General features: G+C 45.6%; 1 protein-coding gene across 1 annotated transcript in view; it reads left to right on the top strand.

The window, feature by feature from the left end:
• Positions 1-20,989, top strand: part of SYN3 (synapsin III) — a gene marked incomplete at both ends in the record, with an annotated part of 318,172 nt that overhangs the window by 110,737 nt on the left and 186,446 nt on the right. The gene's annotated exons all lie outside the window — the stretch shown is intronic.

Here is a 20,989-nt window from a genome sequence, read left to right as displayed (position 1 = left end):
ATAAGGACTTAGCCCTCCCCCGCCTCCACCCCCCACTCCCCCACTCTTGGTGTGGCTTTTCTGAAGGTATCAGACTCAGCCGTACACAGGGTTGTCTTGGCCAACTTGTCCTGCTAGAGATCAGGGAAGAATAGGAAGGACCTGTGGTCAGGCCACACTGGGTTGGAGATCAGGTTTCTGCAAAGGTACTGTGAGCTCGCCTTGGTGCAGCCTGGCACAATTGGAACTGGCTTGTCGTGTGGTGGACTGTCCAAAGGGCATCGGACACTGCAGGTCACATTTTTCTTGATACCTGGCTGTGGATGTTCCTCTGCCTCCGGCCTGTCATTTTCTCCCTCTTGATGGGTACCTCCGGCCTCAGTGGCAGACTTGGAGCTCTTCAGTTTTCTGGCTTAGATCCTTGCTTTCCACTTTTAGCCTCCACTCTCACCTTGACCCCAGCTTCTCTCCAGGCCTTGACTGGCTAGTGCTGTGTGTGCTGTAATGAGAGTCACGAGGCGACAGTGTCCCCTCTGGCCTCTCCTTCCCTGTCCATCCTCCAGTGACAATCCCACTTGCAAATCCCGTGACATCAGCAGACTTCACTTGCCCTGAGCTCACTGTCTTCTTCCTCCTGTCTCTCCAGCATGACTCATCCCTCCGATGACATCACCTTCCACCAACCATGGCCTAGAGAGCCTTGATCTGGACATCCCTACTAGGGTCTCCCATTCCCACTGTCCCCACCCTAGACCCAACGGTGTCAACAGCCTCACAGTCCTTTTCGGTCAGGTTCTTCTCCTGCCTCGCAGCTGCCTACCTTCTTCTCACAGATCAGTCCGTGTTCGGTGGCTCTCTGAACAAGGTCTTCAACTCCAAAGACAAATAAGGTCCTCTCTGATCTGCCAATTCCTGCAGCACCCCAGGCTGCAACTGGAGGTGACGTCGGTCATACAGAACGTCACATGACTGCCACCCCACAGTTACCCACCAGACCTGTCCTTAGCCCCGCCCTAAGCCTCTGTTACCTCTTGCACCATTTTATGCCCCCTGCCTCCCCTTCTGCACTCCCATCTTTCCGGAATCAACTAGGACCACTAGCTTTTGAATGCAGCTGTCCATCTGCGCAACACTCACTCTCTACTGCCCCTAGTGTTTGAAATGTCTGGTTCTTCTCTACACCGAAGCAAACGCGGATGCTTCCCAAATGCCCGGTGCAGCACCAGCACACAGTAAACACTTAACAAATGACAAAAGAGACTACAGAAAGGACGGGAGAGATCCAGTGTATGTCAGTATCCCCAACACCAATCCACCATGTGAGGTTCTAGGACTTGACGCCATTAAACTTGGATTCTCAGAGAGATTCACAGAGGTGAGCAGTCTCATGGATACAACGAACTCAGAAGAGCCAGCAAGCCAGCCAGCCACAGTGCCCCTGTCCTTGCTCCTATGAGACAAGTGATTGAGAAGTAGGCGGGCAACCCATGCTCATGGGATCCCTTATTATGCTGATATAGAAGAGTCCTCACTAGGAGAACACTTTGGGTAGGTGTGTGTAAAATTAGAACAGGGATTGAGGTCATCGCAAGAGGAATTTTGAGACAAAACACCTCAAAACTTTCTTTTTTTAAAACTATGTTTTAAATTGAGTGTATGTGTACGCCTGTGTGCCTGTGTGTAACATCACACACATGTGGTCAGCGGGCTGGTGGGAGTTGGATCTCTCTTTCCAACACATGGGTTCTGGGTGTCAAACTCAGGTTGTCAGGCACAGTGTCAAGTGCATTTACTCCGTAAGCCATCTCAGCAGCCTTTGAATTTTCTTTCTGACGAAAGCTGTGTCTACTGCCAAAAAACCATCTCACTGGATGGCGATGAGGGCTGAGCTCACAGTACCTACTGTGGTCTCTTTGGTCTTCTCAATTCTTTGTTTAAGATTAGTCATGGCTTCTTCTTTCCCTAGACATTTTTTTGGACCTGAAAATATTGCAGTTCATTGTTTTTTTTTTTTTTTTTTTTTTCTGTTGTTTTTAGGTACTTTTGATGAAACAAAACATCTAAAATGGAAGCTTCTAGAACAACTCGTTCTTGCCATATGCATGCATACATACACACATGTATGTACATATACGTATGTATGTATGTATGTATGTATGTATGTATGTATGTATGCCTATATTTGAATCTGACCAGTGGGCCTTGTGTTTAAGAGCAATGTCTCTAAAGATATCCTTGATGACAAAGAATTTTCCCAAGAGGCCATTCACAGAGTATGCATAGGCATGAGGTAACATTAGTTATAAACTTCTACAAAAGGCTTATGCTTTAATGTCTTCCTCGGTTTTCCAACACTACATAACAGCCATTTTACATGAGAGAGAGAGAAAGTGTGTGTGTATGTGTGTGTGTGTGTGCATGTGTGTGTGTATGTGTGTGTGTGTGTGTGTGTGTGTGTGTGTGTTGCACTTAGTGTAGAGACAGAAGATTAACAAGAATTACCTTCCTCTATCCCTCTTCAACTCATTTTTTGAGACAGTGTCTCTCCTGGAGCCGACCAGCCTGTAAGCTGCAGAGATCTGTGTCCGTTTCCCCAGCACTGAGATCACAGGCATGAGCTACATGGCCTTTCTTAGATCACTGCCAGAGCTGTGACTTCAGGTACTCCTGCTTGCATAGCAAGAACTTTGTGCATTGAGCCCTTTCCCCCATCACCATATGCCCACTTTATAACCAAGGAAACTGAGGCTTAAAGAAGACATCTTTCAGACACTGAATATTGTTTTCCTCTCCTTCGTATCCATCTTCTAGGTCGCTTTTTCAGACTTTTACGTTGCTGTGACTGTTACTCCTCCTTTCACCTGGCTGCCTCTGGTTTACCAGATGCTGAAGAGTGGGGCCAAGGCTCCCTGGGGTGTGCCCGAGCTGGCTGACATTAGCTCAGTAGAATCCATTGCTACATTTTCCCAGAATTCTCTGAGTCACTTGTAAAACACGGCCATGGTGGGGGGGGGGACTTGGGAAATTAACGCCCAACTTCCTTATTTTCTAATCGCAGATACTCCTCAACTTACTATGAGGATATATCCAAATAAACTCATCGTTGGTTATAATATCATAACTCACGTAATATACTTGACCAACTAAACCTTGGAGCTGAGACATAGACGCACCGATAGGATGGGAACCTGCTGGGGTTTGCGCTCACTGCCGGTGCCAGCATAGCAAGAGAGGATTTGACTGAGCATCCATTGCTCAGGAAATGAGGAAAAGTGAAAGATCTGGAGCTCGGTCCCTACCGAGTGATCATCCTTTTCCCACCATCTTAAAGTTACAGAGGAGTAAGATCATGAGTCAAATGTATGTGTGTTTTCACCATCTGGAGCCCAGTTTTCTAGAGGCTGTTCCCATTTATTCTTCCCCATGGCAGTGACATTACACAATGCTCTGCTGCTGTGTATCTTTTCAGTTCTGTAGCCAGCGACATCACAGCGCAAGTTAGTGGAAATATTTACACCACGGATGTTGGCCAACACTACAGATCAGGGTTTCTTATTTAGGAGGACCACTCATTGAGTATTGACAAGTTTGCTGTTGTTGTTTCCTAACTGCAAAACCCTGGATAAATAACTTTACCTCTTCATGTCTCAGTGTCCTTGTCTGTGATATGGGACAGCATTAATCCCTAACTTAGAGTTGTCTCGAGTAAATGAACTGAGACATCGCCGGGGCGGGGCGTGGAATGCGTGGCACTAACTTAGCATCACTGAGCAGCCTCTGTCAATAATACTGTGCAGCCAGGGTTGTCGTCAAGCACCATCTCCCTCCTGAGCCGAGAGCCCTCCGTTCAGGATAATCTAACTTGAAATTCTCACAGTATGGTTAGTTTGTTGCTCTTTGGGTTTACTAATCACTTTTCTCCTCGCTAGGTACAAGACAGAAGCGGTTCAAGTGGGGAAAGTTTCTTGTTGTTGGTTTTTAGCCCTGGATTTCATAGAACATGGTCCCATCCTGGCAGAGAAGGTTTGTTGTCGAGGGAAGCTTCCTCTACAGTGATGGCACATGCGGTGTGGCTTGTTATATCTGGGAGGACTGGGAGATAGAGCGCTTGGAGCAAAACCACAATCAGTTATCACTTGCTGGGTCCCCTGCAGTGATTCACCTCTGCCAGCTAGGCCCCATGTCTCAGAGGTTCCACAACCTTCTCCAACAGTGCTCCCTGCTGGGGACCAGATGTCCAGATATGCAAGCCTGTGGAGGACACGTCCCAGTCAACCAATACTGCTGGGCCCCGCCCTTCTTTATCAAGTGTGGCGGTCAGCTTCAGTTCCGAGCACTTATCCCAGTGCATGACACGCAAGCTGGGGTTAGGTTTAGATGACCCGTCGTTGAGAGGCCACTGAAGAATCAGAATTAGAAAGCAGGACTCCCTAACCACACTCTAACACGGTAGGCATTTCTTTTCCACACTAGAACTGCTAGGAACACCATGATTGGAGTTCATTCCTTACATAAGAATCTTACGGCGAAGTCTTGTTCATGCTTCGGGAGCTGAAAGGCCCCCTGACTTGGTATCCAAAGAGATACCACTGGGCTCAGCTTTATAGCCACGCTCTCTCCACGTGTAACATGGAGCTTAACACCGTCTTCGGCCTGTCCAGAGAAGCACGACCAGTAACTTTCCAAACTGCTTGAAGGGGCCTGGAACTGCTCCTACTTCAAGTATTTACTTATTAAAAAAAAAAAAAAAAAAGAATTTGATGTCATATCAACACACCCTAGCAGAAACTGCACATACCTGAGGTGTTTTTGAGGCCTGCGATTGGAGGCTGGTGGCAGCAGGGAGAAGGACAGGAGAGCCTGGAGGCACAGGGAAAACATTTTTTTTTTTTTTTTTGGTCTGTTGTTCCTTTGAATAAACTGGTTTCTGGCTTATGCAACTCCCAGTAATTAAAATGGCTGAAATACTTTGCATTTTTACAGCAACTTGAAGGCGGCTCAGAGGCCTGGAGCTGAAGCCAACTCGCGGGGGGCCTGGCGATCCAATGATGCCTGTCCCTTGGCAGGGTAAAGGTGCTGGCATTTGGCTTGTGAAGATGGGGGAAGAAGTGAAAGTGGTTATGATTTTTATCAACTTCTGTCCCCCTTTCCGTGGACAGGCACCCATGTGTATTGTCCAGGGAAAGAAAGTCCAATAATAAATGATGACGTCTAAGGATACTAGGGATGCCAAGCTTTGTTGTTCTTTTTTTTTTTTTTTAGTACTACCTGCATATCACACCCTATAGTAAAGATCCATACCATATTTGATTTGAAAAATAATCAGATGAACCCAGATCTAGTGGTCCATGTCTATATTACTAGCTTCTCCTGGTGCTGAGGCAGGAGGATTCCAAATTCAAGCTATTATCAGTAGGTCTTCTTACCACTCACACTTGCTTTTTTGTTTTTTTTTTTTTTTTTTTTTTTTGTTTTGTTTTTTGTTTTTTGTTTTTTTTTTTTACAAGACCCATGCTTGTGTGAGGAGACCATCTGATGCATTTCTTCTCTTACGCCAAGGGGAAATCATTAGCATTATTGAAGGACATACCTCCTGCAGTACCCTGTGGTTTGCTTTATCAATTGAAGGACTTGGGTCTCACACAATTCACCAACATATTGTAGAGTTCCAAAAGATGGTAGGCAAGAGGCCAGTCCCAATTGTGATTAGTCCTATGTTGCTCTGTGACAATGAGTTAGTAACTTTATAACATTTTATAAGTTGTTTATAACATTGTATTTTATCCCCTGATTTCTCAGAAGTCCAAACATTGCTTCACTTGGTCTTCTACAAGGACTAAAACCAAGATGGTACTCAGGACCCTCGTTTTCTCTAGGATGGCAAGGAGGAAGATCTGTTTCTTTACTCATGTGATCGTTGACAACTTTGAATTCTTCAGTGTAATGGTTTGAATGAAACTGGTCCCCATATGCTCATACATGTTGAGTATTTGATCCCCAGCTGGTGGAATTATTTGGGAAGAATTAGCTAGTTTGCTTGCTAGCAGAGAGTCGTAAGGAAGGCTGTGAGCTACAAGACGTGATAGCTTGGGTTTTGTGTTTTAACCTTCCAACTGGAGCTGGCTTTCCTCAGTCTATGGATCTGGGTCATGGAGGATGATCTGTAGGTAGTTAATTGATTTTTCAAGAATCCCATGGGATTTTCCAAAAGCCAATTGCTTATAAATATAAATACATAAAAAAGAAGAGGGGGAAAGAAGGAAGTCAAGTGAGGTGATGGGAAAAAGATGAACAGAGACAGACAGAGAGACAATAACTGCATAACCTGACTCCCCATGGGCTCAGTGCTTAGAACCACTAAGCACTTAGGCTAGGCTTACTCTCTTTACTTCCCTACTCAGGATAATCAGGGTTGTAAGGTGAGGCTGATGTTATCACCTCCATTTTGAGACTAAAGAAACCAAGTGCAGAAAGCTCAATACCTTGTCCAAGGTTGTTTTGGCTTACACAAGGACACACGGCTGGGATGCGGAGCCAAGATTCCAGATAGGCAACGTCACTATAACCACCAGGCTCATAGCCAGTAACAAAACAGTGACTGTTTGAGGTCCAGTTGTGATCCCTCCCATTTTAAATCTCTCTGTGGCAAGACTTCCAAGGGTGGAGATGGGGACAACTGTTTAAGGAGTCAGTAGCCAACAATTCTCTGCTAACACTTAGGTGGAAAATACCAGAGACTGCAGAGATGGGAAGAGAAAGCCAGAAAAGTCAACAATGCTCTACTCAGAGGTGTTTTGGTATTTCTATCGATTGAGTGCTGTTCTATCCAGCATGGGGATTGTCTGATGAGCTGGCATGTTAATCCACTGGCAGAGACTTCTGAAGCTCCTATTACATGTTCTCCCCTGCTCTCTGTAGGGCTACTGGTGACCTGAGAAATTGCCTCACAGGGAGGCATAAACTAGATATGGCATCCCACAGCAGGGAGCTGATAGCTGCTTAATGTGTAAATTGACAGAAGAAAATAGAGTTCAAGGCAGAACACTTGGAGGCTCAACTCAGGATGCCATTCTCCTGTGTCCTACTTGGGAGTGGGGTTGGGGAGGAGTGTCTGAAGGGAAACAGTATTCACAGCTTTTTTGAGAGAAGCTCTTTGTCGCAGCTCCCTCTCTCACAGTTTCTGCCATGTTATTCCACTGAAGAATGGGTATTTATTCAGCCTGTATCATCAGTGGTATGAAAGAGTAAAATAGTTATAGATACAGAATAGTTACAGGTAACATCATAGAAGTAGCATCAGGTACAACTAGGTCTTAGATCCCTATCACAACAGTCAGCTTTCCATTTCTGTAACAAAAAACTCAAGGCAGCTAACTTTATAAAGACGAAGAGTTCATTTGGCGCATAATCCTGAAGTTTCCAGGTCAAGATTGGGTAGTTCCATTGTTTTGGGTCACTGGTGATATCAACAGTGTAGATAGAGAGCAGATGGAACTGCTCACATCATAAGCCAGGAATCAGAGGAAAAGAAGCAGAGACAGAGATCATATAATCCTCTTTAAGACACCCACCAACAAACTAAGCACCTCCCACAAGTCTTCACTTTTTAAAAGGCTGCAGCATTGTGTTTTAAAAAATAAAAGAAGAGCCAGGATTATGTTGGTAGAGGTATGCTATAGTGAGGTGGGAAGGGGTGTCTCTGGGGCCCATGCTGATCCCCCCAGGATACCAGCATATGACAGATTTAGTATAAAGTTTATTTAGGGCATGGGAGGGAGAGTTGGGAAGGAGAGAGAGAAGAGTAGAGAGTGGTCAGGAACATGTGTAGGGGGAAGGGGTTAAGAGGAAGAAAGTAAGAAAATAAGAGGATAAGAGAGTAAGTTGGGGGCAAACAATCCCTTTTATAGTGAGTCAGGCACACCTGACTGTAACTGCAGGGCAGAGCCTAGAAGCAATGCATGCATGCAGCACCTTCCAGTAGTCCTACCTCAGAGACTGGGCCAATGGCCTGTGGGGGACACTCAGCATCCAAGCTGTGGCAGATGTTCCTGTATCTCCTGGAGAGGCAATAAATGGCTTCAGAAAAAGTATGCTTCTATAGTCACATGGACCAGGGTTAGAGTTCCAGCAGGGCCAAAAGCCAAGTTTGTTGCCTTAGGCAAGTCCTTGTCCTTCCCTGTAAAGAACAGTTAAGAATGTCACCACTAGAGAGCTGCAGCAAAGCTTAAATGAGGCAGCAGCTGACTCCATGCCTGCATGGGGAAGGGTAACCAGGGTTGTTTCTGTGTGTTAAATCAATGTATGTGTCACCACTGCTTGGCCAGTGCCTTTCTCCAAGGAAGGTTCTCTCACCCAGGTTCTAGGTAGAAACTGCTGTTGTAAGCCAGATGTCTCAGTTAGGGTTTACTGCTGTGAACAGACACCGTGACCAAGGCAACTCTTATAAAAGACAACATTTAATTGGGGCTGGTGAACACAGAGGTTTAGTTCATTATCATCATGGCAGGAAGCATGGCAGCATCCAGGCAGACATGGTGCTGGAGAAGGAGCTGAGAGTTTTGTATCTTGATCCAACTGCAGCCTGGAGAGACTATCTTCCAGGCAGCTAGGAGGACGATCTTAAAGTCTACCCTCCTCAGGGACACAATTCCTCCAACAAGGCCACATTACCCAAGAGTGCCACTTCGTGGGCCAAACATATTCAAGCCACCATACCAACCCTGCAACTCAAGTGTTCAGCATGACATCACGTTTCACACGCACCAGATGATCGTTTGATTAATGTCAGCCTCATTGTCTAACCACATGGACACAGACGCAGAAGATTGAAAATGTGGACAAGGACCTGAGTTCAGTCCCTGGAATCCATGTGAACGAACAAAAGACCAGCATGGTGGCATCTTCTGTGCTCTCAGCCCTGGGATACAGAGTAAGGCGGATTCCCAGAACTTACTGGCCAGACAAAGTGTTCCAGGTCATGTGACACCCTGACACAAAGAAAGGGAACAATCTTTGAAGAATGGCATCTAACTATATGCTGACCTCCACATGCAGGTACACACACACGTACCCCCACACATACATACATGAACGGGTGTGCACATAATCATATGCAGACAAGATAAAGTTTAAAAATAAGAAAGATCTGTCATTTCATCACAGACCTTACTGATAACCCCTGATCTAGAATGTTGAAAATGAGAATACCTGCGTCCTGGTCCATGGTAGAAACACTGGGAAGTAGGAACTGCTGAGGTTTTTGGGTGGAATTGTTTCCTGTTGTGACAGGCAACATACCTCTATTATAGCATATGTGGGTCTCCTGGGCAATTACGTTTTGTCTCCCATGAGGTGAGCCACCTGCCTCTGATGCAGTCTGAAGGGATATCCTCACGTTTTCCCCCTCTAACAGTAGTCAGCTTTTTAATACACTATGTAATAGAAAATAGTTAAGTTAAACCCATGAATTAATGGGTAGTGTTGTTTAAGATAAACGCAAAGCTTCTGTATAAGAAATAAAGGAAAAGTTTTGACACGAGAGAAAACACTAGGGAAACACGCACTGTAAAGTCTACGAAGAATATGGCAAAAGGCTGATTTGTGAGTTTTGGGGATGTTGCAATGATTGATGTTCTTGTGTCCATCCCCATTAGCCCGTGGATTCCTTTGAAATGGAAGTAATGCATATCCAACTATGTCTAATATTTAGAATAAAATGTACTTGGGCACATGGAGATTCAATACATATGGGATACATGGGTTTGAAAAAGAGATAAGCTAGCCAGGCAGTGGTGATGTACACCTTTAATCCTAGCACATGGGAGGCAGAGGCAGGAGGATCTCTGAGTTTGGAAGCCAGCCTAGTCTACAAAGGTAGTTCCGGGACAGCCAGGGCTACACAGAGAAACCCTGACTCAAAATCAATAAATCAATAAAATAAAATAAAATGAATAATCTACCATCTTGGATTCTTTCCCTCACAAGATGCTAGGGACAAATTTGCATGAAATACAGGCTTCTCTCCCTCAACAGGTTCCTATGTGAAAATATGTAGAAAAAGAAAGGCTTGGTGGGTACCACACCATAAAAATGAAGTATATCATGTCCAAATGCCAGATTATCCTTAGATAATCTCAGATAGCTGCTTGGGTTAAGAGTACCACAGCCAGGCACAGATAGAATATTCTGTGCGGTCTTAGGTGGGTCACTAGATGTTTCTGACTGTTAACTCTATAAATAAAAATATCCCCCAAAGCCCATGTATTTGATCACACTCCTCAGTTGGCAGCATTGCTGGAGAAGTCATGGAACCTTAGTAGGAGGAGCCTTGCTGCAGAAAATGTGTCCCTAGCGTGACCTTTGAGGGTGCACTGCCTTGTCCCTCTTCTAGTCTCCCTCTCTCCTTCTTGGATGGAAAATGTCCACACCACTGGACTCTGTCTGGAACCGTAAGTTCAAGCCAGCCTTGCTTTATGTCAAGCTTTTTATCACAGCAACAAAACAAAACAAACAAAAAAAATTAATCCACGGTCTTCTCTTCAGTCAAATGAGTCTCTGAACACATTCTGTGGTCCACATGGGATTAGTTCTGAGCCCCAAACCTGCAGAAAAGGAACTTTCTGGAGACTGGATTCAAGCTTAGAGACCTGACCTCATAAAATTAGGGACCATGCCATGGTTGGCACTGGGGTCATGGGTAGTGGCCTCTGTAAGAGATTAGGAACTTCCCTGTGTGTACTAGAGGATGGGGTTGGTAGATGCCTCCACCTGTCTCAGAGCAACAGACAGGGTGGATTTGCCATGTCCTGGACGGCCTGGCCTCTACTTTGGATGACTTTTTTGAAGACCTATTTGTATTATTTTTAAGTGTGTGAGGGAGCATCCACACATGTATTCATAAGTGGGGTTGTGCGCATACAGAGGCCAGAGGCATAGGATGCTCTTGGAAGCTCTTGTGAGTCACCCAGTGTGGACATGGGGAACTGGACTTGGCTTCTCTGGCTGAGCAGTAAGCACTACGAGTCACTGGGCTGTCCATCCAGCCCCACTTGGAATTCTTGTGCTTCTCCTTGAGTGCACTCTGCAGTCTACTAAATTCTTTCCGTGTTTTCTTTCTTTCTAATCCTCATGGGATCCCAGAGGAGGCCACGGGGAGCGTGGTAACCAGTGACTCGAGACTGTGGCTCAGCAGTGTCCACTTTAGGGCTAAGGTGGCTCTGGGCAGTGACTGGGAACCAGTCCCCTTCACAGCCTAGCTGGACCAGATACCAGCTGTGTGGAGTTAGGCCGAACCGCTCTTCTGGCTGCAATAGCTTAGTCTGTCAAACAGCGTGAAAACAGTGTCTACTTCTCAGGCCGTATGTGAACTCAGCATGAATACTTGGGCACATAGGAAGCGGTAGTTATTATTGTATTTGTGTGTGTGTGTGTGTGTGTGTGTGTGTGTGTGTGTGTGTGTGTGTGTGTGTGTGTGTGAAGTACATGCAGAGGACAGAGGACAACCTCAGATGTGGCATCTTTTTATTGAATTAGGCTTTCTCATTGTCCTGGAACCCTGGGGTTAGACTGGATAACCAGCAAGCCCCAAGCATCCACTCTGCCTTTCCAGTGTAGGGATGACAAGCATTTGCTACCACACCCATCTTGTTTGGGTTTCAATGGCTCTTTTCCTGGGCCACTGGAATAAGATGTCATAGACTAGGCGCCTCTCAGTCAGCAGGATGCTTCTGGAGAACAGAAGTTCAAAGTCAAGGTGGGAAAGGCGGCACCTCCATAATCTCAAGGACCATCCTTGCTGGCCTCTTGCCGCTGTGCCTTCTGCACTTGCCTGGGAGATGTTGATTCTTTGTTTCTAATCTCCGCCTTCTTGGCCACCTGTCATTCTTCCTTTATAGATCCACCGTTTCTCTTCTTTTGAGGACACCCATCACTGAGCTCAGGCCCATCCTGATTCAGTATGACCTCAATTTAACATCATGGCAACTTCAAAGGGTCTGTTTACAGAGTCACACTTACAAATTAAGTGGGCTAGGACTTATGTATTTCCTTCAGGAGTGGGGGCACATTTCAACTCCAGCAAAGCCCTCATAGCTTCCTTTAACCTCAAGACAAGCTCAGAATACAGTCATGCCTGCACGTCCTCCCCCTTTCACCATATATTTTAAACTTGCCTGTGTCTTCTGCACCAAACCCCATTCGTTAGGCCTCCTTTAGGTGCCTGTACTACCTGCTTCCTTTCAAGCTTTGCCCACTTCTGCAACCCACCTCATCATGCAGGACTTGCCGTGGGCATCAGCTCTTCCCACAAAGTCTTTCTTACTGCCCCCCTTTCTTTTGATCCAGCGAGAAACAAGCTCCCAATATCCCCTAACCCCCAACCCTGACCCTACTGTCTACCAGCTCTATCGAAGACCCAGCCATCTTGTCTGCTTCCTTCCTTCACCACAAGCTTCTAGAGGATGGACACGGCATCTTTAATGCTCAGCTCAGAGCCAAGCATACAATAGACCGTAGGGTGCAAATTGGAGCCTCATGGGCGGGATGTGGCCAAACAGATGTGTTTTATTCAGCCTGCATGGCACTGAGAAGAATTTAAAATAACTACCAACAATTAGAATGAGATGAGCTTTTATTAAAAAAAAAAATCCAGAACTGCAGCTTCCTTTGAGAAGTTGGAGGGCTTCCTTGTCCTCCTCCTCCTAGGTCTTTGTTTCTTTCTCAGTTTGCTGAAGTTAAGCCAAAACCATCTCTTATATAAGACACACATTCCCTGTTGTACACACAAATAGCAGCACCTGCTCATTTGTGTATTGCCTCTGGATGCTTCTGCTCCCTAAGAGTGGAGTTGTGTTAATCTGACCCAGATATATGCTCTCTTGCTTGGATCCACTTTTAGTCTCTACTGTGACAACTGCTAAGGTTTGGTGACATAAAACAACATGAAATTTCTAATTCGCATTGATAATGGACAGAAGTCCAAGGTCATTTTCATGAGGCTGAAATCTGGATACTGGTAGAGACCCCCACTTCTGGGTGGCCTCAGCTGACAGTCGTATTCTTGCAGTTACTAGTTTCTGTTTGCTGAGGGCATTCCTGGACTTGCAACTTTGTGTCTCCAATCTCTTGCCTCATAGTCACCATGCCCTATCCCCCATGTCTAAATTTTCCCTCCCCCCTTCTCTCCCTCTTCCCTTCCCCCTCCCTATCTCTCTCTGAATAAATATGATTGCATTTGTAGAGATCACCAAGGTTCAAGACAATCTTGTCTCAGAATCCTGATCTTAATCTTACCCACCGAAGTGTTTTCCTCACATTAAGAAGCATCCAGGTGTCCTTGATTAGGGAGTGAGTGTCCCTAATAGATTGTTTCTCAATGCAGCCTATAGCCTTTCAAAGGGAAGGTTCTGCCCACCCTTGCTTTATAAGGATGCATTCCATTCAGCCCTTTTGGAAGCTCCAGGACTCTCTATCTGTCTGTCCCACCTCAGTGGTTCTCACTCTGTTAGCCACTTCTTGGGATTGACTCTTTCCCCTCATCCCTACCCCACCCTCCTGCACAGAGGCACTAAAACAACGCCATCTGAAACACAGCTACATCTTCTGAACTTGCCTCTCTCTCTCTCTCTCTCTCTCTTAGCCCCATGCTGTCCTCAGGGACAGAAAAAAAAAATGACAGACATTTTTTAAGAGCAGAAACGGTCTGTTTTCCATGTAGGATCCTTTCCTCGCTATGTTTTACAGGCTTGATGGCTTTTCCAGATGTGCTAAGAGGGTTTTACTCCATTTTTTTCCGGGACTCAAACTGCTCTCTTTATCCTATTTCAGCCATGTATAACCAACCACCGTCCCCAAACTAAGCAGCCCTGCTCCCCTAGATGCCTTTATACTTGCCCGTCAATTCTGCCCTGCAGGAATCAGAAGCAGAGCCCTTCTCCTCTGCCTTTGCTGTGGAAATTTAGATACACATTTGCTTCCAGATTTCTTTCTTAACTGTTAAAGCCAGCAGAAACAAGTGGAGGGTGACCATTCGCTAGAAGAATGAATGGCAAACACACAGGCTCAGAGTGTTTTTTTACTTGCTCCTCAACCTCAAACCTGAATGAAAGGCACTTTGTGTTTTCATGGATATGTGAAATGGCCAGTCTTGTGGGCTGACGCTGGGCATCAGCATTGTTAGGCACAGACGTCTTGCAACCTACCCCGAAATGGAAGCAGGCAGTCATTGCCTTCATTGTAAAGAAGGAACAGAGGCTTAGGAAGGTAGGTAGGGTCCTGCCCAAGTGTCAGCCAGCTAGCAGGTGGCAGACTTTGCTCACCCAGTGTAACTTCCATCATCTGGAAAGGATTGCATTGTGTGACAGGCCTTGTGGATGGCCAGAACAGTGGCCTGGAGTTCAGGGGTCACTTCTGATGGCTTCCTTCACCATCCAGTGAGTGAGTTTCCTCTGTGTTACCATTGATGGATGAGTGACAGTCTCTCTAACAAAGTGGGGACATGAATAATGACAAAGCTAAGAGCCTTGTGAGTAATTAGAAAAACAATTTTAAAGCAAGAGACTATCAGACAGGTATCGTGTGAGGTGATCCAAGGCAAGGAATTTGGTTTATGAGATGGAGACTTGGGAGACACTGTGAGCAGAGGGTTAGCAACTGGTTCAATCTGAAAGCTCCACTGTCTCCTACGAATATAAAGAACACAGGAAGCCATTACAGTAACTCGGGGTAGAAACAATGGTGCTTTGGAAATTAATATGATAAGTAAGATCAGTTTTATTTTATTTGAAACGTGTGGTTGTGATGAGTTTCCGATGGGCAGAGAAAAAAAAAATAAAGAAAAAAAATTGAAGGTGGCTCCAGACTTTGGGGACAATAAATTGAAGGAGTAAAGTTCTCAGGTGGAGCAAGGTGACGAGGGCAAAACCAACAACATCTGTGGGTCGTTGAGGAGTAGCTGAATCCGGACTTCTTCGGGATTTGTTTACTTATAAAATCACGCCATGGGAGAAATGCAGTGGGGAAGAGCTGGGAGCCTGGCGCTCCAGGGTTGAATGAAAAGTCGAGTTTAAAGAACTGTAGAGGTTGGTAGCTGAGATGAGATGGCTGGTAAGGGGAGAAAGAGTTTCCACTCAGTGATTGATCATCTCAAATGCAACAGCTTTGTTAAATAAAGTCAGAGTTAAAAGTTGGTCGTCTGAACTCATAACATGGAGACGTTGATGGTCACTCCATAACGAATAGAAACATGGTGAACTAAGAAAAAGGGGAAATGGAGTCCAGAGATCCAGATAGGCACACTTTCCTTCTATAAAATACAATGAAAAACAGATGAGGACTGATGAGTCATGAAAAACCTGATGAGTAATGAAAAACCTGATGAGTCATGAAAAACCTGATGAGTCATGAAAAACCTGATGAGTCATGAAAAGCTTTTCCTTTTCAAGTGGGATGTGTTTGGATGATAGAGGTAATGGTTTGAGATGGTGGTGGTTATGGTAGAGAAATAATGGTGGTTATGGCAGAAGAAAGTAGATAAAGACAAAGGAAAGAGTCCACAGTATCAGTGGATTGATGTCCAGGAAACAGGTGCACAAGTTAGGGGTCTCCATAGTAGGATTCCTCAACAAATGAATGAGGAGTGTGTGTGGTCTAGATACTGCACCCTGGATGGAGGTGGAGGTGGGAGCTCCGACTGCTTCAGCAAAATGAACTGGAACAAATCTTACCTCTGAGAATCTAGACGAGGACAAGCAAGGATCAGGAGAAGAGAAACACCATCATGCCTAGAAGATTGGGAGGAGGAAAGGGCTGAGCAAGTACACTGTGATGGTGGCATGGCCCCAAGCCCACAGCTTTTCTCTAGTTCAGATGAGCTGTACTTAGATGGCTTTTCAGTTGAGGGATGGTGTATAACGAAACAGAATGATGTTGGTAGGAAAAAGACAAGAAAAAGACTAGATCAGTTTTGCACAGGTGTGAGGGACGGCTACAGGAAAGTAATGTGATATGGCCATTAGCTTTTGTATGTAAATATATGTACATATATGTGTATATAACACACACACACACACACACACACACACACACCATATGGCCTTTGACTAGTTTTGATCCAGTAGGAAAGGGGAGCTATAGGAATGGTCACAAGGACAATTTGGAGAAGGGAATGATAAGGGAGAGACAAAGAAAATGGCCTAACATGTCCAAGTGTCAATTGGAATTGAGTTTCTAATGTGAATGTTTTGTTTTTGCTTGTCTGGTTGCTTGCTTTGGCTTGGGGTTGTCTTTAGACAAGGTCTCACTATGCAACCCTGGCTTGCCTCTAGAACTTGCTCTGTAAGCTGGCTTCACCTCACCTGGAGCAGTCATCCCACATTTGCTTCTTGGATGCTTGGATTATGCATGTGCCACTGTGTCCATCTAGAATGCATGTGTTTTAGTTAATCTTTTTAATTCTGCATACCAACCGTATATCAAGAGCATACACAATCGCCTGAGATTCTTCCCCTGTAACCCACTGCCACACAGCTGGTGTAGACCTGTGACACCAGGTACAAAGCAATGCTTTGTTTTCTCTGTCTCTGTCTCTCTCCCTCTCTCTCTCTCTGTCTCTCTGTCTCTCTCTGTCTCTCTGTCTCTCTCTGTCTCTCTCTCTGTCTTTCTCTCTCTCTCTCTCTGTCTCTCTCTGTCTCTCTCTCTCTCTCTCTCTCTCTCTCTCTCTGTGTGTGTGTGTGTGTGTGTGTATGTGTGTTTATGGCTGTGGCTCTCTCTATATATATATCTGTCTGTGTTTCTGTCTGTCTGTCTCTGTGTGTATGTCTTTAGTGTTGAGCTAGAGAACCAGCCAAGCCTATGATTTGAATCTCAGACTATCTTAGCACAGGAATCTAGCCTATTTGGGAACTTTATGAGATAGCCTTGCCTACAGACAGTCATGGGTATAAATTTCTGAGAAAAGAATAGACATCCGAATTTTGCTTTTCCTTCACATTGCGAATCTGATTCTACTTCTCCAGGCATTAGTTTTCTTATCACAGAAACACTGGGAACATCCTCAGATTTATTCAACAGGCCATTGTGGAGCACCTGTCATGCACCAGGTACAAGTTGGAGTGCTAGGGATTTCTTGGTCAACACAGCTAAGATGATCATTCATGATTATCAATGGATTCCTTAAGAGTCACGTAGGAGACTGGTGAAGCCCACCTCTAGCTGTACCTATGAAGGCCTTTCCAGAGTGAATTTTTCCAAGCAAGGAAGCCCGACACTAATGATAGTCCAACTGTCCCATTGGCTGTGGGTTTGGGTAGAGCAATGAAGGAACAAGAAGGAGCCCCCATTGATGCAGACACTCTGACTTCCTGGCCACCCTGATGTGAGATGCTCTGTTCTGTCAGGCTGTCTGCCATGATTTACCGAAACTGTTGAAATAGGGAGAGAAAATGAATATTTTCCCTTCAAAGTTGCGTTTCTTGGGCACTTTGGAACAACAATGAGGAAAACAACACAAATCCTCCCATGTTTCTTTTTCTGGAAGCTTCTATTCTGGGTGGCAATGAGCAGCTCGGGAAGACAAGCGGAGGGACTAGTGCTGGGGGCACGAGAAGTCCACACAGACGCTTGCCCTCTGAGAGAATATGGCCTCTCCCACATCATACCTCCCCTACAGGTCTTTCCAAAGTGTCCATATCCTACCCATATCCATCTTTATATCATAGAGGTAAAACCAACCTCATTTTTACCCAAACTCCCTAAAAACGGAGCTCCCCCATCTCAGTGGGGAGCTGCAAGAGGAAGCCTCTTACTTGGAGACTCTTGGGGTCTAGGACCAGAGTCCTAAGTAAGTGGTTTCTCTCTGTGGCTTCCCTGTCTCCCTTTGGCTCTTCCATTAATGCCCGTGCTCTCTGCTGCCCGTCTGAGGCAGGAGTTCCAGCCCCCACCCTGCCCATCCAGATTCTGAGAAGAGCTAGTCTCCCAACCTCCCCTGTTCTCCTGCTTACCCAGGCAGCTTCCCTTGAGAGCCAAGCCCCAGTCTCCCTTCACGTGTCCAAGTCTCCGGAGGGAGCTCCCAGCGTGTGCGTGCGCCATCCTCACCATGTGACCATCCTCCTCTGTCACCCTCTCTCCCCTGGACGGGCCTGTCATTTTCTCATTATCATCACCGTCCCAGACCCAAACTTGTCCTCTTCTTTCCTGTTTCCAATTAAACTTTGTCCTATCAGGAATCCTAGGCCACATTGTTCTGCGGTTACCAGAGGGGAAAATGACAGCATGCAAAGGAAATTCTCACTGCTCGACCTCACAGACTTGGCCAGAGATATCCCGGTGGGGGTGGGGGACAAAAGCTGGGGGAGACCCCAGGGCAGATGTGGTGGGCCAGCGAGGTTTGCCGTGGGTGTGGGGCAGGGTGTATTTTCTCTCCTTTTCGCAGCTGCTGTTCCTTGGAGACCCCAACATTCCAGTTCCCAGGGCTAATTTTAATTTCTTGGGACTGGCTTGTTCTGAGTGACCCTTACCCCTGTCTTTCCCCTTGGCTCCGTGTGTTTATTCCTGCGCTCTGGCTCACACAGCCCCTCCCCCCCACGCACTTGCAACCCACACTCACGCTCTAGCTCATGTGACTTCTTAAGCAGAGAATAAAATAACTAATTCAGGACAAGTGACCAGGAAGCAGGAAACTAAATAGCAGGACGGGCGGGGCGGGAGTGGGGGGTCCCTGAAGGACAAAAGAGAGTAGGGGTGGAGACCAACTTCCTGCTTACCAAGTAAGGGCATGGTGTTTACAACATTAGACGTGAGCTCAAAATTCTTTCTGCGATTTTCAGGAAAAGGGAAAGGCTATGAGGAAGGGGAGGTGGAAAAGTAAGACTGAGGTGCACAGAAAGATGTCTCCCGTGGCTTTGTGACCGCCACCATTTGTACTGCTCCTGAGCATCCTCCATCCACATCCTCACAGGTCTCTGAGTTTTACAGATGAAAGCGACAATTCCATACTAACAACACCAGGACTCAGAGACGTCCGGTGACTGTCCCTCTGGGAGAACTTCTGGGATATAGCCATTCAGACCTAAGCCCAGATGCAAGCTTTTTTTCAGGCCACTAGGCTACCTTTTGCCATGTTTGCCATCTAGTTCTTAAAACCTGAAAGCCCCTGAAAGATTTGGCTGTTGGGAACTGCCCTTTGACCCCACCCAAGCTGGTTTCTTTGAAAAGGAAGAGGTAAGACAGATGTCCAAATGCTAACTGTACCTGCCCAGTTCTAGTCAGAGGACCTGTTACCGAGAAGCAGAATTCCATTTCTATGCTCCACCCCCACTCTGCTAACTCCTCAGGAAAGCCGATTAGTAACGAGTTTCTTCCTCCAATTTTAGAGACCTCCAAACCCCTCCATGGGCATCAGTAGTACCTGTTCCTCTGTCTCTACGCTTCGCCCTACTTCAGAGAGCTTTGTTCGTAGCCTGCTATTTTTCTGTTTTATTGATTATCTATGCCAACTTTCTTGTCCTCATTTTCAAATTCTGAGCTTTCTTTACCCAAGGAAGTAAAAATCCTAAAGCTTCCCATTGCTTTCCTGTGGGTCTATTAGAGTTCAGATCACTCCCAACAGTCTCTGGAGTGCTCTGAGTCCCCAAGACAATGTTACATCCACACAAGTCATGCAAATAGACTATCTGGAGTTGAAGCTTGGTTCTGCCTCAGTTTCCACATCAGTAAATGAGAATATCCTAGTTTGCCTTTTGTTACTGTGAAAGACATCATAACATCTACAACTTAGGGGAAGAAAACGTTTATTTCAACTTACAATTTACAGTCTATGCATTGAAGGAAGTCAAAGCAGAGACTCGTGGTTGGAACCTGGAGCGGAAACCAAGGAAAAAATAACGTTTTCTGGCTCTTAATGCCCCACAGATATGCCAACAAGCCAATCTGATGTAGGAAATACTTCAGTTAATATGTTCTTTTCCCAGGTTTGTCAGGTTGACAAGCAAGAAGTCATCACGGGACAGCAACAGTAGAGTAACTGTGAAGACTGAATGAGTTCCCATGATTTGTACACATAGAAAAACAATAATTACTGTATTGCTTTACTAAATACGTTTTTTCCTTTTACACTAAGATTGGGTTTGTATAGCTTAGAACAGCCCTCCTAGCTGAGAACAGTGCTGATGCTTAGTACTGCTACTATAGCCGCAGCACTGTGGGAGTCTATAGGGTTAGTACTGTCGCTCCAAAGTGTCCAAAAGGAGAGTATATCAGTTTGACCAGGCCTTCCATTTTATCAAGTATTACTCTTTTTCTCAACAGTCCCTGGAGGTGAGTAGCATTTTCTTTGCCTTTCCTATGAGCATACTTGGACTCAGAGACACAACAGTTGACTTAGCCTAGATCATCTAACCAAGAGGTGGAAGGACCAAAATATGTTCTTCAGTTCTTGTGACTGTGGTGGCAAGGCTACACCCAACTTCGCTCTGTTCATTTTTTCTTTGCTCCTCTCTTACTTCATGGGTACAGGCACCAGGTTTTCCTTACTGGGGATCTTCATGTCCATAGAAGAGTGACACACTCAAGGTCTATAAAGCTTAACCCATCAAATTAGAAATAGAACCCAGGTCTGCAAAAGTAATTTTCAGTCTGGCCTTGCATTCATCCCAACCTTTTGTCTTGTTGGCCCATTTCTAAGCTAGATAAATTATAATGACAAGATCTATTTCCGAGTGTTTGCTGTTCACAGAGAAGTAAAGGAGCCAATACTATTGTGTTGAGAATTGGGGTATATTACAGCTTGAAGAAACAGACCATTGACACATAAAAATGGTTCCAGTTCTGAGGCCTCTTGGGTAATCATGGTACCGCTCACTCCAGTCACACCCCCTTTCACTGTTTAGACACCCTGTCTATTCTTTCCTTTGGGATGTGACACCCTCTGGTATCTGAGACTGCAATGTTTAGAGCCCCCCCCCCACATCCATGCTACCTCTTTGGAGAAAACATCCTCAAGCCAGGCTCCCAGGGG

The sequence above is a fragment of the Micromys minutus genome, assembly GCF_963924665.1.
Source record: "Micromys minutus genome assembly, chromosome: 22".
In the NCBI taxonomy this organism is placed as follows: domain Eukaryota; kingdom Metazoa; phylum Chordata; class Mammalia; order Rodentia; family Muridae; genus Micromys; species Micromys minutus.
The sequence above is the reverse complement of the archived record's forward strand: the minus strand, read 5'-3'. Positions and strand labels throughout refer to the sequence as shown.